This window comes from Colias philodice, chromosome 25 (genome assembly GCF_061535455.1).
Source record: "Colias philodice isolate Cphi_HAF_F1 chromosome 25, ilColPhil1 Martin Lab GWU primary, whole genome shotgun sequence".
Taxonomy (NCBI): domain Eukaryota; kingdom Metazoa; phylum Arthropoda; class Insecta; order Lepidoptera; family Pieridae; genus Colias; species Colias philodice.
The window spans coordinates 1,744,781-1,767,111 of NC_143110.1; the positions used below are offsets into that span (position 1 = coordinate 1,744,781).

At 32.4% G+C, this 22,331-nt stretch overlaps 1 protein-coding gene across 1 annotated transcript in view; it reads left to right on the forward strand.

Moving 5' to 3' along the window:
* The first annotated feature begins 664 nt into the window (after positions 1-664).
* LOC149477198 (orexin/Hypocretin receptor type 1-like) overlaps positions 665-22,331 on the forward strand; it is an 88,123-nt gene continuing 66,456 nt past the window's right edge. Inside the window, exon 1 of the mRNA XM_089710597.1 lies at positions 665-928. The gene's annotated coding sequence lies outside the window, so the exon portion shown is untranslated. The remainder of the gene's footprint in view (positions 929-22,331) is intronic.

Below are 22,331 nucleotides of genomic sequence, written 5' to 3' on the forward strand. Positions count from 1 at the left end.
TTGAAGATTGGACCGTATTGAAACTACGCAAATTAAATAGTACTTCATTATCTCGATAAGAAAGGGATTTGTAAAATGCAGGACCTTTTAATACTTTCGTATTTCATTGTAGATTACGTTTTTTATGTGAATTTATTATTTCTCGATTACACCGGAATGAGAGTCACCTGGCAGTGTAATTTGTAGGTATGTTTTCATGAATAAGATTCGGTGCGTTTCTTAAAATTACTTTAAAGATAAATCTATAAAGTAATTTTAAGAAAACCTAAAATTACTTTGTAAAAATAATTACTTTATCGCTCGTTGTTTTCATATTTGTACACAATATTTTTATTTAATACTCGTAATAACAATCCACATGCTATAATATACTTAGTACTTATCTATTAGTTTTCTTTTATGTCTCTCAATAATTATTATAAAAGGCTCTAGAATATCGATGGAAACATTTTCTTTCATTCTTATAAATATTTCTAGTACTAGAAAAGATATTCGATTTCTATTAAATATCTAATAATTTCTTCGCAATAATGTCTACGTATCTATTTCGTACACGATTGTGACCAGACAATAATGACAGTTACCGATACTGATATCAAGATAATATCTGTACACAATCTGTATTGGGATGTCCGAAACCTCCATTCGGCAGTCGAGCGGTAGGCCGAATAACGTTCGCTTGTCTTTTGCGCGGGAAAACGCGTCGCGGGAATAATTCGAACTGTCCCTTGCCACTACGGAAAAAAAAAATCAAACTGTCATTTTTTTTATTGAATCTGTAATTTTTTCGGATCTGTTGTACTGGCTGGTAATAAATTTTTATTTATAAAAAAAGTTTGTGGAACGTTTGAATTTTTCGTGTGTTGTTTTTAAAAGTTTGGTGGAGAATTGATTTGAAGGAAATTAATTATAATTTTGAAGAAAATTGGTAAGTGATTAATTTATTAAGGGCTGATTTTTCAATCCTTGGATAAAACTTATTCGTCTAATAATGTTCTAACAATGAACTACCATTTTAAAAACGTATTCTAATTGCCCGTATTTGACAGTTTACGTGACATTTTAATATTATCGTTTAATACTTTATTGGATGGATAAGTTTTATCCAAGCATTGAAAAATCGGCCCTAAATTAATTAAATATTAAGTCGTTACTTATATTTCTGTATTTAAATAATTGGGTCCCAAAGAAACATTGTAAAATAAGGATTTCGTATAATTTCTAAACAGCGGGATACTTAATTTCAGTACTTTTCTCAGTATTATCTACATACGTAGGCGGTTGAAGCTCTATCTCACTTTCAGTAATAGGTTTATTTTAGATTTATTTAAAGCCAAGGTAAGTTAATTGAATTGATTTTATCTTTATTAAGTATTAAGTAACGATTAATTTTTACCGAATGATTGGATTTTGACCTTTTTGAATAAAATGTTAATTTTCCACAGACCGAGAAAAAAGATTGCTATAATATTGATTTTAGAAATCTTTTTAAATGGATATAGAAATAATTAAATTCTGTGTAAATTTTAATTAAATTACTTTATTGGACAAGATTGAAGGCTGTTTTAAATATTTTTAATTATAAGTGTTTATTACCCAATAGTTCAGTAAAGGTAGTTATGTGGTGAATTTTTAAGGGTGCGAATGGAAATTAAAACTAAGAATATTGTTTCGCGGTAGTATGAAGAGCGAAGCCGCGGCTGCCGGCTAGTTACAAAATTACTAGGTTTCCGCCCGCAGCTTTACCCGCGTTTTCAAGGAAAAACCCGCATAGTTTCCGTTCCTGCAGGATTTCCGTGATTCAAAGTATCTGATTCTGGGTCTTCAGCTACCTACATACCAAATTTGTAATCGGTTCAGTAGTATTTGCGTGTAAAAGCAACAAACATACAAACTTTCGCATTTATAATATTAGTAGAGTAATAACTAGTCCTTTGTTCCGGTTCCGCTTATGGGGATAAAAACAAATAATACATGGCCTTTATCGCTAAGATTTAGTAATGCAGCTTTCTTCTGATAAAATAAGTTCTGAATACGGTATACTTTATTCGCTACTTTCAAAAATACAAACAATCTTTAAAACATTAGTATGAATAATTTAAGTCAAAGGGTAAAATTATGTTATGAAGCATGAATATTTTTATTTCAAATGTTGTGCCTAAAATCCGTCTAGAGTTTAATTTTGAACGACGTAGACCGACGTAGCCCATAGAGCTGCCGAGCTCAAATGGAACTGGGGCCTGGGTTGGACATGTTTGCCGAATCTCCGAAGTGTTGTGGGCAAAAATTACCACTATGTGGATCCCCGACAATGGAAAAAGGACGCAGCCAGGCCCAAAAACGAACTGGACTCTCATTGCAAGGAATGGACTAAAATTTCTTACAATAGAAAGACGTGAACGGAGGGAAGCCTTTGTCCAGCAGTGAGACAGCGATGGCTGAATAATAATCTTACCCGTTAAGTAGTTAGCAAGTGACAAACTTTGAACTTCAAGTTAAGTTCAAACTTAGTAACTTATTTCGACCTTCACATACTATATTATGACGGACTAGCCTATTTTTGCGGATAACAACGCTAAGCTTAAGCTGACGAGTTAAGCCTTTCTATCTAAATTTGATTCTTGCTCGAGTGTACAAAAGAGGGTACTGTTCTAGATTCTAATGTATATCTTCTTACATATAAAAATGAATCGCAAAATGTGTTGGTAAGCGCATAACTCGAGAACGGCTGAACCGATTTCGATAATTCTTTTTTTATTATATTCCTTAAAGTACGAGGATGGTTCTTATGTAGAGAAAACGTAAATACTATGTACCACGGACGAAGCCGGGGCAGACCGCTAGTTGTATATATATATATATATGACGCAAATGATCAAATCATCTGATTCATTATTAGCCTGGGCTATCGATTAAACGGCGTTTAATTAACTTTTGTTGAACAATACGCTGTTATATTATTATTTATTTTATACGGTTGGACATCAGTACACAATATAAAACGTAGTCACTTTCATTTGTCTGTCTGTCCCGATGTATACTTAGATACTTATAATTTATAAGTTTATTATTTTATTTATTTTACTAGCTATCCTCCCGCAGTTTCGCCCGCTGTGTCTAAAACCCAATAAATTGTATATTAAAACCTTCCTGGAGAATCACTATCGAGTAATAAAACCGCATCTAAGTCTGTTGCGTAGTTTTAAAGATTTAAGCATAAATAGAGATAGGATATAGAGACAGAAAAAGCGACTTTGTTTTATACTATGTATTGAATTTGAGGTGAACATTATACATAATTGTCCTTCATCTTATTAATAATAATTATTAATATTCTAACTTAAACTTATAATAATTGCGAAATGGTGTCATTATTGTTTAAAATATTGAGAAGTTTCTTATATTAATAAAGTAACTTAAACTATATAACACAGCTTAAGTTTTGAGAAGTCTGTTATATTCAAATTTAATATTGTTAATTTCTGAGTTTCTTCTTTTATTATAACGCGGTTAAAATCTATTTGGTTGATAATTCAAAGATAAGTAATGCTACTTAAAACTTTGTATTGTAACTTTATGATAAAAATAAAAACTTATTTATGGAAACCTTTATATTGTGTTATTTAGTAAAACCGACGGGCACCAATAGTACATAATATAACAAGTTGGTATTACCTTTTTAATATCTTCCTTGTTTACCATAAAACAAATTAATTTTATTGAACATTCAAGTATTTTATCAGCCGTTTTTGAATGGAAGGCACGAAATCTCACAAACTCCGGGAATCTAGGAATTCCAATTTGATCTCATTTTATTTAAATACGTCGAATAAATTGAAACAATACAATATACAGAAAACCTAGACAAGTGGCTTTCTATTAGCGTAAAGTTCAATAGAATAGATTATGAATGTATGAGATTGACGTTTGATTACGACGACGACGACTATTGATTACGTCAATTTCATACATTCATAATCTATTCTATTGAACTTTACGCTAATAGAAAGCCACTTGTCTAGGGGGGCTGGACAGTTCTACAGCTTCTGCTTTGTTCTGTTGAGTTTATCTGTCAGTTAAAATGTCAAATAAAAAGTGTTAATAGGCTAAAAGGAACTATAGGTAATATCAGCCACAAGAAAACCAGTTCTAATTCTTTGCAATAGGGCTCAAAACATTACAAATAACAAATACAAGCAATTAACCTTGTAGCGATTGTATTAGGCTTTTCAATTTAAAAATCTGTAAGGATTCTTTTTTTGTGAAAAACGTACGTTCATTTGCGTCACGAGAGATGTGCAGATTTTTTGCCGAGACGTATAGAAAAGATTTCGACATTATGTTTATTTCTAAAGAAAATTTTTCAGACGTAGGTATCTGATTACGATTCCATTGTCAAAGCAAACTAGGATGTAATTTATAATATTGTGTTCTAATGTATTTTATTTATTTATGGGCGGATGGCCATAATCATCAGAATCACCCATATCTTCAGTAAATTATAATGTTGGTGGAAACAAATGCATCATCAATGTTACAAACAAATGTTATGTAATCGCACAAATCTATGCGCTAGTAATTAGGGAATCACTTGATCAATCGCTTTTAATTAGTTTCGATACAACAATGCACAAGATTACTCGGAACAATAGCAATTCGTCGCAAACGTGGTGCTCTAGCCGTTCTTCGTTTGTAACCAAGCAACGTCTGCAGCCGACCATCGACGCGACGCTCCGCTAGATCGACAGTTGTCAAATCTCGTTCCGATGTAATTCTCATCAGCCAGTAATACTTCTACCAGCCAGTAATACTCCTACATATTTATACATTAGGAATGTATAAATAGTTCGAAAAAAAATTTGATCGTAATCTAGTTAAAATATACCTACCTACAAATTTTCTTATAGTCTAAGACCCGAATTAGGATCGACATTCACCAACCTGATAACCAAATGAGACGTATTTTTAATTAACTAGCTGTGCCCCACGGTTTACCCGCAGTTCTCCGTTCCTGTTGGTCTTAACGTGATGATATATATAGCCTATATAGTATATAGCCTTCCTCGATAAACTATGCTATCTAACACCGAAACAATTTTTCAAATCGGACCAGTAATTCCTGATATTAGCGCGTTCAAGCAAACAAAGAAACTCTTCAGCTTCTTAATATTAGTATAGATGAACAAATATGCCTATGATTACTTGCCTTTCAAAAAGTGTTCATATATACAGTAGCAAATTGGTATTCATGGAAACATTTGCCAAAACAATAACCAACAATGTTGCTTGAAATTATTATGTTTCAGTGCGGTTAATCCTCAGGAGTGAAAGTTCCAACATGCGTTATTAAAACTTTACCACATAATGTTGCTAGCGTTTCTGCAACATATTGTTTGTTGATTCAACTTTGTTTCTAAACGAATCTATACTAACATTATAAAGCTTTATAGTTTGTTTGAACGCGCTAATCTCAGGAACTACTGGTCCGATTTGAACAAATCTTTCGGTGTTAGATAGCCAATTTATCGATTTATCATCACGATAGGAGCGGAGTAATGCGGGTAAATTCGCGGGGCACAGCTAGTCTATACAAATATTATAAAGAGGAAAGGTTTGATTTTTTGTTTGTTTGTTTGTTTGTATGAATTGAATAGGCTCCGAAACTACTTGGCAGATTTGAAAAATTCTTTCACTGTTGGAAAGCTACATCATTTCTGAGTGACATAGGCTAGGTTTTAAATCGGAAAATCCCAAATCCCGGAAATCCCACGGGAACGGGAACTATGCGGGTTTTTTTTTGAAAACGCGGGCGAAGCCGCAGGCGGAAAGCTAGTATTCTATATGAGTCTTAACGAATGACTTGTACATTGTACACTAACCTAAATAAATGTTTACAATACAGAGCTTAGCAAATGATAGAGAATCCTTGAGCATTAAGAGAAATAAATCTGGGTTTTGTGGTAAAACTGGGTCGTAGGGTTTAAAATGAATAACAGTAATAATACTTTGGTTTCTTGGTTGAAAGCTGGTCCTAAGTCTTTGAATGATTTGAGTCTGGTCTGTCTTATGTGGTTTAAAGGTCTATAAGTCATTGGTCAGTCTTAAGAGGATTGTATTAAGGGCTTGGTCTAGTAGTGCAAACAAATGCATCCTGTCATCCTATATGTAAATAATACAAATGTACTAAGGGAAAGTTGCTCCACTTAATTTTTAAAAATTAAATCATTCGTATAATTTAATATTCGTAATAAGTACCAAAAATGACAATTTGAAACAATTTTCGTGAAAATTACACCGGGTGATTTTTTTTTATCAGTACGCAAAATTTGCGAATACTTTCTATTGATATCTTCAACTTCATGTTTATATAACTGATCAACTTTTACAAAGAAATTTGGACGAAATATAAAAAAAATAAGCTTTCCATACAAAATGCATAACTCTATACATTTTTTTCGACCTAAGTTTCTTAGTGAAGGTTGTTCAGTTTAACTAATAAAACGGATAAACAAATTTTGTATTTAATAAAAAAAATGTAATGTTTGTGTTAAAAAATTATAAAATAGAAAAATACGCAAATGAAAACAAAAGATATTTATTTCTGACTAGCTTCCGCCCGCGACTCCGTCCGCGCGGATGTCAGTCTTCGCTTCTTCTACAGATTTATTATATTATGTATAATATATAGATTTATATTGATAAACCTAATAAATCTTTTGCTAGCATTCTGATGCTTTATCGGTTGCACTGGATTTATCTCTTTTTTTTCAATCGCTTGAATGATATAGGATGGGTCCTTGATGGGCATCGAATGCTGAAGTCTCGAATCAATCAATTCTGACAGTAGGCAATTTATGTAAAATCCAATAATGGTCCATCATTTTATTTTGCCTAAACGTTACATACTTTTTTATATATTCTATTTTTAACGAATGATTCACTCCAGTCCAAACAGCAAATAAGCAGACTTCTGCTTCTGCAACGTTTAGTTGTCCCTGAATTTGGAAAAAATAGTCATGATTCTTATCTATGACAAAAGTGCTATTTTTTGCATTGTATTTCAAATATTAAATTTTTTTTAACCGCATCTTCCGCATTCATGTCTTTTGCCGGAATTAGACATTTAACTTCTACTAGTCCCATTTTCCCTTTTTGATATGGGAGTGTATAAAGTAAATTTTTTAGATATTTCTCGTTATACTTTTAAAAAGTTATTATTGTCATTTTGCTCATTAGGTAAAGTAATTTCGATATCAGTTTTAAGTTTTTTGATACCTGCAATAATAACGTCATAATCGCCTGCACATACTTATCGATTACACCCTGTATACAATCCACCATCCACATTCATAATATTTTCCTGTCCTCCTCTCCTTTACGCTGTTCACCGATACATTTTAAATGAGTAAATCTGCTACCACTGAAGGATGTTTCATTGTGATCAGCAAATTTTCACCACTGTTGTCGATTATTTGTTTTTCATTTTTAATCAGCAATTGGGAATCATCAGTTTTGTTTTTTGCAGATTGGTGATGTCTCAATCTCCTCTTTTTTTATTCTTCGCGTCTCTGTTACTTCTGTTTGTTTAGTTCTCAACCCCACTGAATTTTGAGTTGGTAGAGTTGGTAGACTAAACTAGAAATGGTGGACTAAATTTGTCAGCGCGTCTGTAAGATCAGAATATAAAACCAACATCCTGTATTTAAGTTACAAAATTAATAATCAAACAACATGCCGCTACGTTGAAAATGACTAGAAGAAAAAATTAAAACACCTCGGATCAATTTTGGAGTAAACAAATCATTTTCCCCGTATGGGGATTTCCCCGGATGAACATGGGAAGTTCAAGTTCTCAATACAAGTTTATATTATATTTCGTATTTCTCAAACGAAAAATAAACATTTTTGGAACTTCAAAAAAATTATATTATAAGAAAATTTATGAGCTTACTTTAGTTTTAAAGAAATATACATCCCTTTACTGACACCCCGTAAAATAAAGAAATTGTTGCCAATCACCTTTGCAATCTATTTGGTTTCATTAACTTTATGTTCGAAGATAATTTTTTTTTCTAGTGGTTACACACGTATTTTTTTCGTTTATTTTCCATATCGAAATCAAATGTTTAAAAATACGAATATTTGCACAAAACTAAGATAAAAATAATCAATTAACAAAAATATTAAATTTAATGAAGTAGAGCAACTTTCACTTCGGTATGAAGGAAAATCGAGCGTAGAGCACACGTCAGAACGCTCCGGCCCAAGGAGCGCGACTAAAGAAATTCGCTAGGATTTTTCCTTATTATTTTAAATATTTTTTTAATATTTAAAGAATTATCAAAATTAAAAAAAAAATTTTTTTAAAGGATTAATACTCATTGGTCTTCAACCAACTCGAATAAATTAATGGAAAAAATAACTTTTAGCAGTATTTATCAATCGATTTTGTAAGGCAAAAAATGGGAAATTTAATGAATTTATAACGCTCTAATTAAGAAAATCATAAGTTTTTCGGCAATTGTATTCAGCAGTTTTTAATAACGACTATATAAGGATAATAATGCGCTGATCAGATTGTGTAAATTGTAATCGGTTGCAACGTAGTGAGTGCACAAACTTAGCTCGAAATGATTTTGGGGGAAAGAGACTTATCTTGAAGGCCTGATTAAGGTAACATAAAGTAACTTTATAAATGTGAAAAAATTCACGCGCATTGCGTATATAACACTAATTGATAAACAAGAAAAAAAAATTCAGTTTATCATTTCATTAGCCGGGAAAAAATTGTCAAATAACTTGTTGAAAACGCAATTTTGCTAGACTGCAGCCTTAAGGACGAATGTAAAGTGAAAAATAAATGAAGTTTGGTGTTATCTAGTCTTATAAAGTTAGGGATATTAAATAATATCACTACATAGTATAAAACAAAGCCGCTTTCTCTATCCCTGTCTCTATGTCCCTATGTATGCTTAAATCTTTAAAACTACGCAACGGATTTTGATGCGGTTTTTTTTAATAGATAGTGTGATTCAAGAGGAAGGTTTTAGTATATAATTTATTATGTTTTAGACAAAGTGGGCGAAGCCGCGGGCGGAAAGCTAGTTTTTAATACATTTAGGTTATAGATAAAGCGTGGGTAATTGATTGTAATGTTTATTTTTTCTTATTATTCGTACAGAATCTTAGTATTTATTACTTTCATGGGTAGAAACAGCTTTTTGAATTGTATTTTAATGTCACAGTCGAATACCCTAGCTATGAATTTAGAACCTTCCTCATTTTAGAACGTCCGTAAAAAATGGCCTACTTTGTTTAATTTATTCTGCTTTTGCGATATTTTAATGTGTGAACATTGTAAACCTGAGTGCCTCTCTAGATAACAGGGGCACAGGAAACATTTTGACAAGAAGCGTACATTTTCATTTATTTTATTTAATAATTCCGTGTCCTGATGAATGAATTTAAAAAATAAAATTTAAATAGCTGTTTATTTTTCCTAAATTAACCCAATAATTTATTCTAATAAATAAATAGCAGTTATTTCGGCGATACCAGACTCGACTACATAGTATAAAACAAAGTCAGTGTCGCAGTCTTTCCGTCTCTATGTTAGCTTAGATCTCTAAAACTACGCAACGAAATTTGATAAGATTTTTTTATAGATAGATAGTTCTAGTTATCTACAAAGCGATCGAGCGACGCAACGCCGCGCGGTTATCTACTATATAATAAATCGCATTTTAAATCCGTCAACAAAGTCGTATTTTAATTAAAAAACACAATCCTTTACACATGTGTACGGAAATAAAAGGATTTGGTTTTATAATCACTTTTTAGCTTAAATTGAAGTGTTTGTGAGTGGCTGAAACGAAAAATGTGCTACAGTTAAAATGGACGGAGGCAATCATTCAAGGGAGTGCTAATTTTTCACGAGAACTGTAACATAAATTGGCAAGTGAAGAGTTTGTTAGAGTATATTTATTAGGTGGTAATTTGGTAGAATAATATAGCTTGTTACTTTTCAATGAAACTGCACTATTTTTTTTATTAGGATGGATTATTTACGATTCACTAGACACTTATTTCTATTCTTGTGCATTATTTAAGTTCAGCAATTGCATTTTTTTGTGATAATAAAATTAATATTTTATGGTTTAATTTAAAATTAATAAAGACATTGGTTTATGCTTTTCAAATTAAATTTAACTTAAGTAATAACACAGATTACAAATTAGTTACTGCGTAAATTAGTGAATTTTAATTTTGTTGTGGGTAGTTGAAGAATTACTAGGGATAAAATTACTCATACCAACATGATTAATATAACTCGCATGGAAACAATAATTTTTAAAAGTTTAATAAATGAATTAAACAGTCCATTAGTTTCTCGATAATTCTTTATCTACCTTTTGTCCCTATCTTAACTATTTCTCAATCGAATTTCTGTGAATTTATTTATTTTATATCTAAGAATTAACAGGAGACTTTTCTATTAAAAGGAAAGCAATAAATACCAATAATAAGTATTACCTCCCACTGGGCTGGAATCGCGTTTTATTTTGATGAGAAGCCACCATGGTTCTTGGTTGAAAATAAAACAGATTATTTTTCCGACCCAAATATCGACCAATAGAATTGCACCATTCGACGTCACGTGGTACAACCTACATGGTATTATACTGATAATTTTTTGAAAATTTTCTCTGGTCGTTGACGTCAAACTGACAGGTTCAATTCAATTGTGAAATTATTGGCCGACATTTGGGACGGAAAAATAATCTCCCGAATACCACACGAGCTTCAAAATTATCTGGCATTTCCCTCAAGGTTCCCTGCAAACAAATAAAGTCGTCAAGTTTTTCAGGAAAAATCACTCGCGCTTCGCGCTCGTGATTTTTTAACCTTGACTAAAAACTTGACTCCTTCATTTGTTTGCAACGAACCTATCGGAAAATACCCGGTAATTTTGAAGCTCTTGTGGTATTATAAGTGATTATTTTTCCGACCCAAATATCGACCAATAGAATTGCACCATTCGACGTCACGTGGTACAACCTACATGGTATTATACTGATAATTTTTTGATAATTTTCTGTGGTCGTTGACGTCAAACTGACAGGTTGAATTCAATTGTGAAATTATTGGCCGACATTTGGGACGGAAAAATAATCCCCCGAATACCACACGAGCTTCAAAATTATCTGACATTTCCCTCAAGGTTCCCTGCAAACAAATAAAGTCGTCAAGTTTTTCAGGAAAAATCAAAAAATCTTGCAGAATTTCGTAAAAATAGTATCCTTGGAATAATATTGAAGTCTCGTGGGAGAACTTTTAAACTAGCTGACGTCTGCAATTTATTTATCGTTACAATATTTTTTACAGAACAAAACTAATTTTAACTAATTTCTCTCTGTAACTAATTTTATTTTCAAAAGAATAAGTAGCACAAGGTATTTTAATCTTTTTTATTGCTATCCTCTAATTAAGTTGTTAGGCACTGAGTTATCTTCCAGTGAAATTCCTGTTAAACTGTTTGAACGATTGGCGAAAAGAAACATAACATGCTAATTCTTGCAATTTAAATATAACTAAAACAACAGAACCTTTTCGTTATTTAATATTTATACTAAAAGTAATTATTTATTCGTGGCTCCTTTATTTACTTTCCACTAGCTACTAACCTACATTATACAGTCAGTAATATTTTATTACATTGACCTTAAGTCCTTATAACGTCGTAAAAGATTACATTACGTAGTTTTATGGACCCATTAAAATGATGGGCGTGAAAATACAGAATCATCGTCAAATTAATGAAAGTATAGTCTGATATTTGATTTAGTTTTATCAGTTTATTTTAATAAATAAACTGATCTATACAGCGTAAATAAACTTATATAATAAGGAGGAAACATTGTTATTGTGTGTATGTTTGTAATGTGTGATTGTGTTTTCATACAAGAACTACTAGACCGATTTTAATAATTCTTGCATAAGCAGATACTGCTACATTTTCCTGAGTTACATTGGTTATATTTTATTTCGTATATTTCATGGGCTGTGTTCACAAACAGAAATCCTTATACTGCATTTTCACTTTTATTAGGTCGTTGTCCAGACTTTGCCTGGGTTGACCAGGAATCTATACTAATATTATAAAGCTGAAGAGTTTGTTTGTTTGTTTGTTTGTTTGTTTGTTTGTTTGAACGCGCTAATCTCGGGAACTACTGGTCCGATTTGAAAAATTTTTTCGGTGTTAGATAGCTCATTTATCGAGAAAGGCTATAGGCTATATACCATCACGCTACGACCAACAGGAGTGGAGCCACGGGGGTGAAACCGCGCGGAGCAGCTAGTAAAAATAGATCTCGAACTCGAATATACCTAAATAAAATTAGATAGAGAATAGTCATTATATAATTATAGGTGGAACCGTGGAAACTATTTAGTAATCTCTACCTATTATAATAGGTATAATAGATAAAGAAAATATCAAAAAACCGAGCTTTATGCTTTAATGTATTTGAGGTGCTTTTTTTTATACCTTTGTTACCTGTTACCTGTCAAAGTAACCACTACCCAAACTACATAGTCGCTCATCGTTCTTACCTGTGTTGGTGACGTGCGCAGACAAACTTTCTGGTTTTATGAAATACTAGTGATCCGCCCCGGCTTCGCCCGTGGTACATATTTCGCAATAAAAGGTAGCCTATGTCCTTTCTCGGGTATCAAAATATCTCCATACCAAATTTCATGCAAATTGGTTCAGTAGTTTAGGCGTGATTGAGTAACAGACAGACAGACAGAGTTACTTTCGCATTTATAATATTATAGTATGGATTGTGCGCCTGGCTGAAGCGGGCTCTTGCTCTATAATGGAAAAGCCTACATTAGGTACTGTATAAAGAAAAAAGTATTTAATGATTTGGTATTTTTATGTTTGACATTACCACTTATTACAAATTAACCAATCTCGAAAATTCTTTCACCTGTGCAATATACAGGGTGGAAATTTTTTGAGCCCTAGAGAAAAAATGTTCTAAATTTAATAGCTAATTTTACTGAAACGAATTTCCTTCAAATTTAGAAGAAACGGAACTACATTAAACAGATTTTTGAAAATCTAAATAGCTAAGAAAAATTAAATAAATAAAGAGTGTGTGTGCCTTGCACACGTGTCAGAAGTGAAACTTCTTTGTCAAGATTCAAAGATACTAAAATCGTCGCCTTCCTCCATGACGTGACAGTATTGCCAAGACGCGACCTTGAAATTTTACTCGCGACTTTTACTCTCAACGCGCCTAAAGATGTTCACTTCAAAAAATACACATAGCAAAGCCGGGGCGATTAACTAGTAATTAATAAATGGAAACCATCATTCATTTTTCATTCAAACAGCCCCCGCATGTTTGCGTTCAGCTATCCCATTACAAAACAATTCGTTGGACTTGTTGTAATCTATGTTTTCGTACATAAAGCTGTCCAAATTCATGTTGAACAAATAACCAATATTTATGTCAAAGAAGAGTGATTTAATGTGAATGAAATATGTTTTCTTTCGCGTTATTTTTGAGGTTGTGGTGTATTTATGGATTGTGAAAAATAGAACGTAATATTTGTTGAGAATGTTAATTGTAGTGAACTCAAAACATGCAGATATTTGTTCTAAATAAGTTAAACCTTTTGTTGTACAATAAAGTCTTGTAAATAAATAAATAAATAAATATATAAGCGTCAGTGCTAAACTTCGTTAAAATAAAATCGTGCAAAAAACCGATGACAGAGAAGAAACCTCTTTCAAATTTGTTAAACGCAGAAAATAATAGGTTCGGAGTCTCAGCTCGTTTTGTTTCAAACTCGGTTTAGTTAGGGTTAATGATATGCTAATGCAATCGTTGATAGCGTTTAAACTTTTAAACTCGGTTTATCTTTGATCGCGTTTAAAGTTATCGGTGAAATTGGCTCTACCTTTGTTTATTTATTTGATAAAGCAAATCCTTTAAAAGATTCATTGTTCAAGAGGTCGTGGGTTCGATTCCCACCCGGGTCAAATATTTGTGTGATGAACATAGATGTTTGCTCTGTGTCTGGGTGTTAATTATCTATATAAGTATTTATTTAAAATTATATATATATAATTATATATATATTTATTTATATATATATGTATGTTTATCAGCCATCTGGTTTCCATAACACAAGCGAAAGCTTAGTATGGGATCAGGTCGTGCCGTGTGTGAAAATTGTCCTGAAATATTTATTTATTTATTATTATTTAAGTTTCAAGAGAATAAACTTTAATTATTAAGCCTTTGCATGCTGTTTGAAATAGCTTCTAGGTCAGCTAAAGTAAACTAAATTGAGTTCACTCAATCGAAATATACACATATGAATTGCTGACCGAAGAATTAAGTTAGCCAAGTTATATTCAGTTTGTTTTGCTGGACTATATTGGTTTCTATAACTAAATTAAGAGTTTAAATTTTAAGCCAAGCGGAAGTTGGTTTTTGTTTTGTTGATATTTGATCTACGAGCTCATCTTATTTCCTAAATACGGATAAAACGTTTTGAAGTTATATAGTACAGAGCATCACGGTTAGAATCATAATATGTGATATGAGTAAAGAAATAATACAGAGACAAAGCCTCATACAACCGCGCAAATCGGTTCCACTTTTACAAGTATGAAGTACATGACAGATGTGTTCGATTGACAGCTCGCTTGTTACGTACACTGTAAGAATGTCACATATGAAAAAGGCACGACCAATCGTTTCCCTTAAAATTCCCCAATTGTAAGCTTTCAATTCGCTGACGGATGGTCGAATGACCAATCAAAATTAAGCGAAGCGATCGTTCGACGTTCGTGCGGTTTCGCTCGTTCTTAGGCCCGATTCAGTGCGACGCGGACCGTCCGCACGCGGACTAGGTTTTGCGTCCGTCGCGGATGATTTTGTCGTTCAGTGCGATGCGGATCGGGATCGACTGTAACCCTCTCGGTTTGCACATTTGACGCAGCCGCCATGACAACGACAGTAATTTACATCCGCTCCGCGCGACTGTTGTCCGCCGAGCACTGAACAAATACATTAGAACCAGGCACCGTCCGCCCGCGGACATCCGCGGCGCGGAGGAGCGGCGCGGAGCGATTTCGACCGCGCGCGGATAGCTCTCCGCGACGCGGACAGCTCCGCGTCGCTCTGAACGCGCTGTAAGGTTTCATACATTTTACCGTCCGTCGCGGACGTCCGCGTAGGTCATCCGCGTCGCACTGAACAGGCCCTTACTTAAGTGACATTATATCGGTCTGCCGAGGAAAATGATGCTCTTTTCTGGGCCGAGTTGTTTCACACAGCAATTGCTTAGTTAGCGAGGCTACTCGCTCTGGAGGAAGAGGGGAATTAGAAAGAAGAAAATTTGACACGGAAATATTTGTATTATTTTCGTCTCTTCTTATGAGAAGCTACTGACTCTTTTTTTATTATTTTTCCTAGATTTCAATTAAGATTCGAATTTATCATGTTGTAGGTAGATCTTGTTTTGAACAAAAATATTTCGGATTTTGTACAATATTTTAAAGTAATGAAAATGTTATTTTTTTTTAAAAAATACTATAACGAATACTTTTACTATGCAAAAAATGCGGATTAAATATCATTAGCATTAGCATTAGCATTTGAAAATAAATTGTGCATGCATAAGTGGTATTTTTCAATAGTTGGTGTTTCTGATTCCTATACTTTCTCACTTGTAGCAAATCTATTTTTATTTTATTACTCCCTTTGTAATAAAACGTAGGATAGCTTAGATATCTACTAGTAGTTGTATTGCACGCCTCATAAGCGAAGCGTTGAGGTGGGTACTACTGTCACTTCGCGCAAAACATCTGATTTTTCAAACTTAAAATGTCTTTATGTATCATACATTGCACTTGTAAGATAATACATACACACATATATTAAGAAAAAACACTATTTTTAACGTTCATGATATTTTTGATGTCATTTTTGTTATTTAAACTAGTTAAAAAACAGTTTAAAAAAGTTCTGTCTTGGACGTCCGTGTGTCTGTATGTGCGGATCCTTTTTCTTGTTAACACGATAGCGACCGAAATACTTTACTAATCGAGTCTTTTTTTTTCTCTTACGCTTGAGTATGCTCAGGAATAGAACCCTTTCATTTTTCAGGGTCTGATTCGATGTGGTTTAATTGTTATTATTTAAACAAAAATAATAATTAATAAATATTTATTAAAAAAAAATTATGAGGCGTGCACTTTTGGATTTTCCAAATTATTTATTTTTATGGAAAAATGTGGTATTTTATAATTTAGGTATACCTACTGGTTATTTTTTACACTGTGTGTATGAATAATACTATAAAAAATAAATATAAAATAAGATAATTCAATCATCAAAAGGATTACAATTACAGGTATGTATAGAAATAAATTTTATTTTATTTCTAACCCTACCAAAATAGGTAAGAATTTTGCAAGACTCGTCTCTGTCAATCACACATGAGTAGATTCACGTGCATTTAGAATTAATTAAAGACGGATTTTAAACGGGATTTATTCATTATAATATAATTATTTATTAACCCGACGTTTCGCACATTTATGCAGCGTAGTCTTTAATTTATAAATGTATAATAATCAAACACAAGTAAATACCATGTGCTATTATTTCATACTTGCTCTATAAAAGTCACATACATTCTTGAAAATAAATATATTTGTTATTAGTTAACATTAAAAGGGCTGTATATTATGCTCTTTAATACCATCTCTAATCTCCTCATAACGATGTTATGTGGGCGTGATCGTATTAACACCAAATCCATACTTTACGACTGTTTACAAATTGCGCGTCATAGTATAAATTAATTCCCGAATGGGAATTTTATGACATACGGATTTGTGTTATATTGTTCATTTACTTTGATGTTTTTCATATTCGCGTAGTTTTTGTTGTAGTACTAGTATAATACCTGGGGCATTTCACGCGAAGCGGACACAGTTTTCAGGGTCAGGTTTCAGATTTCGGTTATATTTTAGTATGTTACATCTATATTCCATTATTCAGTCATCAATTTATTTAAAAAATACTTTTCTTGAACTGATAATTACATTCGAAGTCGTGCATGCTCCACGCTTACTGACATCTTCAAAGACCTGTATTTGGAAAACCAAGCTTCGAAATGCAAAAATATTTCGTATTCATACCGAGTATATATATACAGGTGTAACATACTAAAATATAACCTAATCTGAAACCTGACCCTGAAAACTGTGTCCGCTTTACGTGAAATGCCCCACATACATCCATTATCTGAAACTTTCGCGTTTATAATATTAGTAAGGATAGGATAGGATTAGGAGTAGGATTCTGTGGTAGTCGATAATTATTTCAAAGTATTATATATATATATTATTATATATAAATAGTATCATTTATTAATCTGTGCTATAGTGGGGATTTTTGGTAGACGTTTGTTAACCTCTGTTTAATTAATGGAATTTTTTTACCAAAATAAATTCATATTATAATTCATTTACCATCATAAAAATTAAATTAACGATAGAAAACGAATTTTAATTTTCCATTGTTACCTTTTATATACATTTGCTTTTCACATTTTTGATGATTTCATTGTTGGTTTTCCTTGTTATCGGGAACTCAATATTTAATTTCCCTTTCTTCTTTATTCTATGTTATACTTTAATTAAAAATTTACCGAGATTGTATATAACAAAACTCGTGAAATAAATTATTTAATATTTTTCATAACAATCAATATTGTGAAAAATATAGAAAATATGCCTACGTAGTACGTGAGTGATTGTTACCGATATTTTATGTACTAACTATTTTCAGTTCGAACAGACTCGTGTTGCTTTTTAATTGAATTACAAGATTAAAAGTATGCAGACATTTTTTTTTGTTTTAGAAACACAATCAGCTAGGATAACCAGCATCATAAGTTGAAAAATAAGTTTTTTACTTAATAAGTTTAAAACTTGACTTTGTTATGTTATACTGTATAGTACCTACATAGATATGGGATTATTTTGGAAATCCCTACTAATATTATAAATGCCAAAGTAACTCTGTCTGTCTGTCTGTTACGCTTTCCCGCTTAAACCTCTCAACCGATTTTGTTGAAATTTGGCACAGACAATCTTTAGACCCTGAGAAAAAACATGAGCTACCTTTTATTGCGAAATATGTACCACGGGCGAAGCCGGGGCGGACCGCTAGTTAGTAAATAAGCCTTCTTAATTTCTTTTTATATTTAAAACCAATATATTTTGCTACATTCACAAATATCTTGTTTTCAATCCTTCGTTTACATTACAGCTGTTAGAGCCCACGCCATTCCTTACAAGCAACCGAACACGATTAGTTGAATTTATGAAAGTATAGAAAAAACTTAAAAGTGAAGGAAATTCCGGTGTTCCTACACTTCGCTTGGATAAATAAATATTTTTTGATCTATTTATTTCGTGTATCAATAACCCTGGTGCATGTGTTATAGTTTATTCATTTGGAAGAAATTTTGTGTAGTAAAGTATTGGCATATTCAAACTCAAACATTTGTTAATTCTTTTTAGGTTTCCGAACCTCAAAAGGAAAGAAAAACGGAACCCTTATAAGATCACTTTGTTGTCCGTCTGTCTGTCTGTCAAAACCTTCTCAGGAACCGGTGAGTTTTTATATTTTATCGATTTAAATTAAAATACAATACATCATTAAGTACTAAATATAACAAACAATTACAGATTGTGAAAACAACGTGAATAACTTTTACAATCGTTTTATTAATACATACAATACTACATCAAATAAACTGTAAAGTGTTTATAATTAGCACTGTAGTTACAGAGATTTAGCGCGTACAAACAAACAAAGTTTACCGCTTCATTGGTACTCGGCTATGGCACATTCTTTGTGAATGAATACAGATACTGCGTTCTTTTTTTGTGATTGTAATTCTTAAACTATTTTATATAAACTAATAGTAGGTAAATTTGTGTTTTTGTTTGTATGTTTGTAATATGACACATAATACAACTGAACCGATTTGAAAATTTTATTTCCCAATAGAAAGCTTCACAATCTATTTTTACCCACTTTAAACGGACAGATTTAATTCAAAGTTTGTACACTTATCAAGGATCGGTGACAATACAATAATTTCATGAGTTTAAACGTGTTTATTTAAAAATATAATATTAATTTTTCTTTTATCGACATTTACACCTACTTCTTATTTTTCTCATATTCGGATAACAACTACACAACAACACCTGTATAGTGTCATAAATAAATAGGTAAATAATATGAAACTGACATCTGTCACTGTCACATTATGAACCTCGCTGACATATTATCAATCTGGAATTGATCTGGAATAAAGAATATGTGTAACTGTAGTAGGAGTATCTACATTGACGATTTCGCATTGAAACACGAATACAATAACTGAAGTCTGAATGACATGCTTTGAAATACATGTGAGACGAGTGCGTATTAGCACACTGTAATCCGTCAGGACGACGGTCGGACGTCATCGTCAGATGGCAGGTGCGGTTTGACAGATGTCACATGTCTACTTTTTTGCTTGTTGTATCTGTCAATTTTCAAGATGTTTTCCTTTTACAAGGAATAGGAAGTGTATTTACATTGAAATAAGTATAATAAACATTTTCTTCTATTGTAGGTACTAAATCGCTCGTAATTTGCTGCCATGATTTCATAATAATTATATATAATAGTTCTCTTTGAAATTTATTCAAAGAGAACTGTTCATAGACAAAGATATCTTTGGAATTTATAATGGCGGTGCCACATTATATACTGTCGTGAATTCGCACTCGAATTTAGGCCACGAATTCACGGTATAAGTCGTGCCCCTGATGTATACCAACATGTATACGCATGAATGCCACGCGAAGGGAGCACGAATCCTTTGTGACACAATACCGACTCTGGTCAGGAACAGGCGCGAATGCGCGTGAACTACACGAAAACCGTCAACAGTCACATTCACGCTTGTTGACGAAGTTTGGAGCCGCCATTAGTATTATATTTTGTTTGTTATAGTATTATTGGTGGCTCCATAGTAACCTATAATAACGAGATAATTTTGGCAGTAGTTTATACGTTTATTTCACGGCGGGTTTCTCGAATGATTGCAAGCATCTTATGAATGTGGAAGACATGACTTATGCCGTGAATTCGCGGCGTGATTTCATGGCACTAATGTAAAACCACCATTACAAGTATAATATTTTCTGATTATAATTTGTTTCAGACTTCAGTTATTATTCGTAGTTATTTTGAAATTCTAATAATAAGAGATATTTAAGTACGATTCAAACTTTATCCATTATAGTTATGAACATTTATTTCGTCAGTTGAGTTTCAAAGGCAAATTATCTTGAAAATGTGTTTTCCTGTTTCTGATTTATCATTGAAATTGAATTGAAATTGAAACTGAAATACTATGAAATATATTTATAGCTAGATTTAAAAAAAAGAGTTATTACAAAGCAATAATTTTTTTTATATATAATTTAACACATAAGTACATCCGCAAATCCTACTAATATTATAAATGCGAAAGTTTGTGAGTATGGATGGATGTATGTTACTCTTTCAAGCAATGCCGATAACAGTGAGACTTGGTATGTAGATAGCTGAAGACCCTAAGGTTACGGGAACTATGCCGGTTTTTCTTTGAAAACGCAGACGAAGCCGTGGGCGGAAATTGAATATTAAATAATATGATGTAACTTATAATTTGGGCCCTTTGAAATTCTTTGAATGAAAAAAAGTCAAGTATTATATCTTCTGTGAAGTAACCTTATGAAATACAAGAAGCGTACGCTTATAACAAATAATTTTATTTTTCTTCGCGTCAGAATAAAAGTTAATTGGTTTCCGCTACAATACCTTATCCAGATGGAATTTTTATTAAGGTTTTTCAGTAGAAAATTCTTCGGTTCAAAAAGTTGATGACTTTTTGAGAAGTAAAGCTATCTATTAGAATGCGAAACAACTTTCAATACCAGTTGATCTCTTTCTAGGTCATTTCATGAAATACAGTCGACTTTCGGAATGTAAACAATTAAAAAAACGAGTAAAAATATATCTACTATCAAACACATTCTAATATAATATTGTATCATAGAATGAAAAAATAATTTGGAAAATCCAAAAGTGCACGCCTCATAATTTTTTTTTAATAAATATTTATTAATTATTATTTTTGTTTATTTAATAACAATTAAACCACATCGAATCAGACCCTGAAAAATGAAAGGGTTCTATTCCTGAGCATACTCAAGCGTAAGAGAAAAAAAAAGACTCGATTAGTAAAGTATTTCGGTCGCTATCGTGTTAACAAGAAAAAGGATCCGCACATACAGACACACGGACGTCCAAGACAGAACTTTTTTAAACTGTTTTTTAACTAGTTTAAATAACAAAAATGACATCAAAAATATCATGAACGTTAAAAATAGTGTTTTTTCTTAATATGTGTGTGTATGTATTATCTTACAAGTGCAATGTATGATACATAAAGACATTTTAAGTTTGAAAAATCAGATGTTTTGCGCGAAGTGACAGTAGTACCCACCTCAACGCTTCGCTTATGAGGCGTGCAATATTATATACCTCGTGTGTTTTGTAGGGTGTATTTCATACACATAAAAATAATATATCACCTAGAAAAAGTAACCAAAAAGTAGCGTATGTAGCTGAAAAGATCATAAATAAAGTACTATGCGCAACAAAATTGAAAATAGAAAATTTACTTACACCCAATTGGATCCAAAAATAAAAATAATATATTATCAAGTGTGAAAAGATTTGTAATACTTTTACATATAACATTAAATACTGTAACAGCTATTGAATCACGTTCGTCGACGAGAACATTAATTCTGGGCGTACTTGAGGCCAGACATACATCATTGTTACGCTAATAATAGATAGATAATGAAGATGTGAAAATGTAAAGTGTGTTTGTCTTTCACGTCGAAATGGAGAGATTTTATGGTATGACTAGCTGTTGCGCGCAGCTTCGCCTGCTTGGAAAAGATAAATTTTCGTGGTACAAATTTTCATCCCCTATTTTGTCCCCTTGAAGGTAGAATTGATCCTTTCTTAGTGGATGCCTACGTCCTAACATCTACCTGCATGCCAAATTTCAGCCCGATCTGTCCAGTGGTTTGGGCTGTGCTTTGATGGATCACTATGTCACTCAGTCACCTTTCAGGATTTTTGTTAGGAGACTAGAGAGTGACATAAATATAT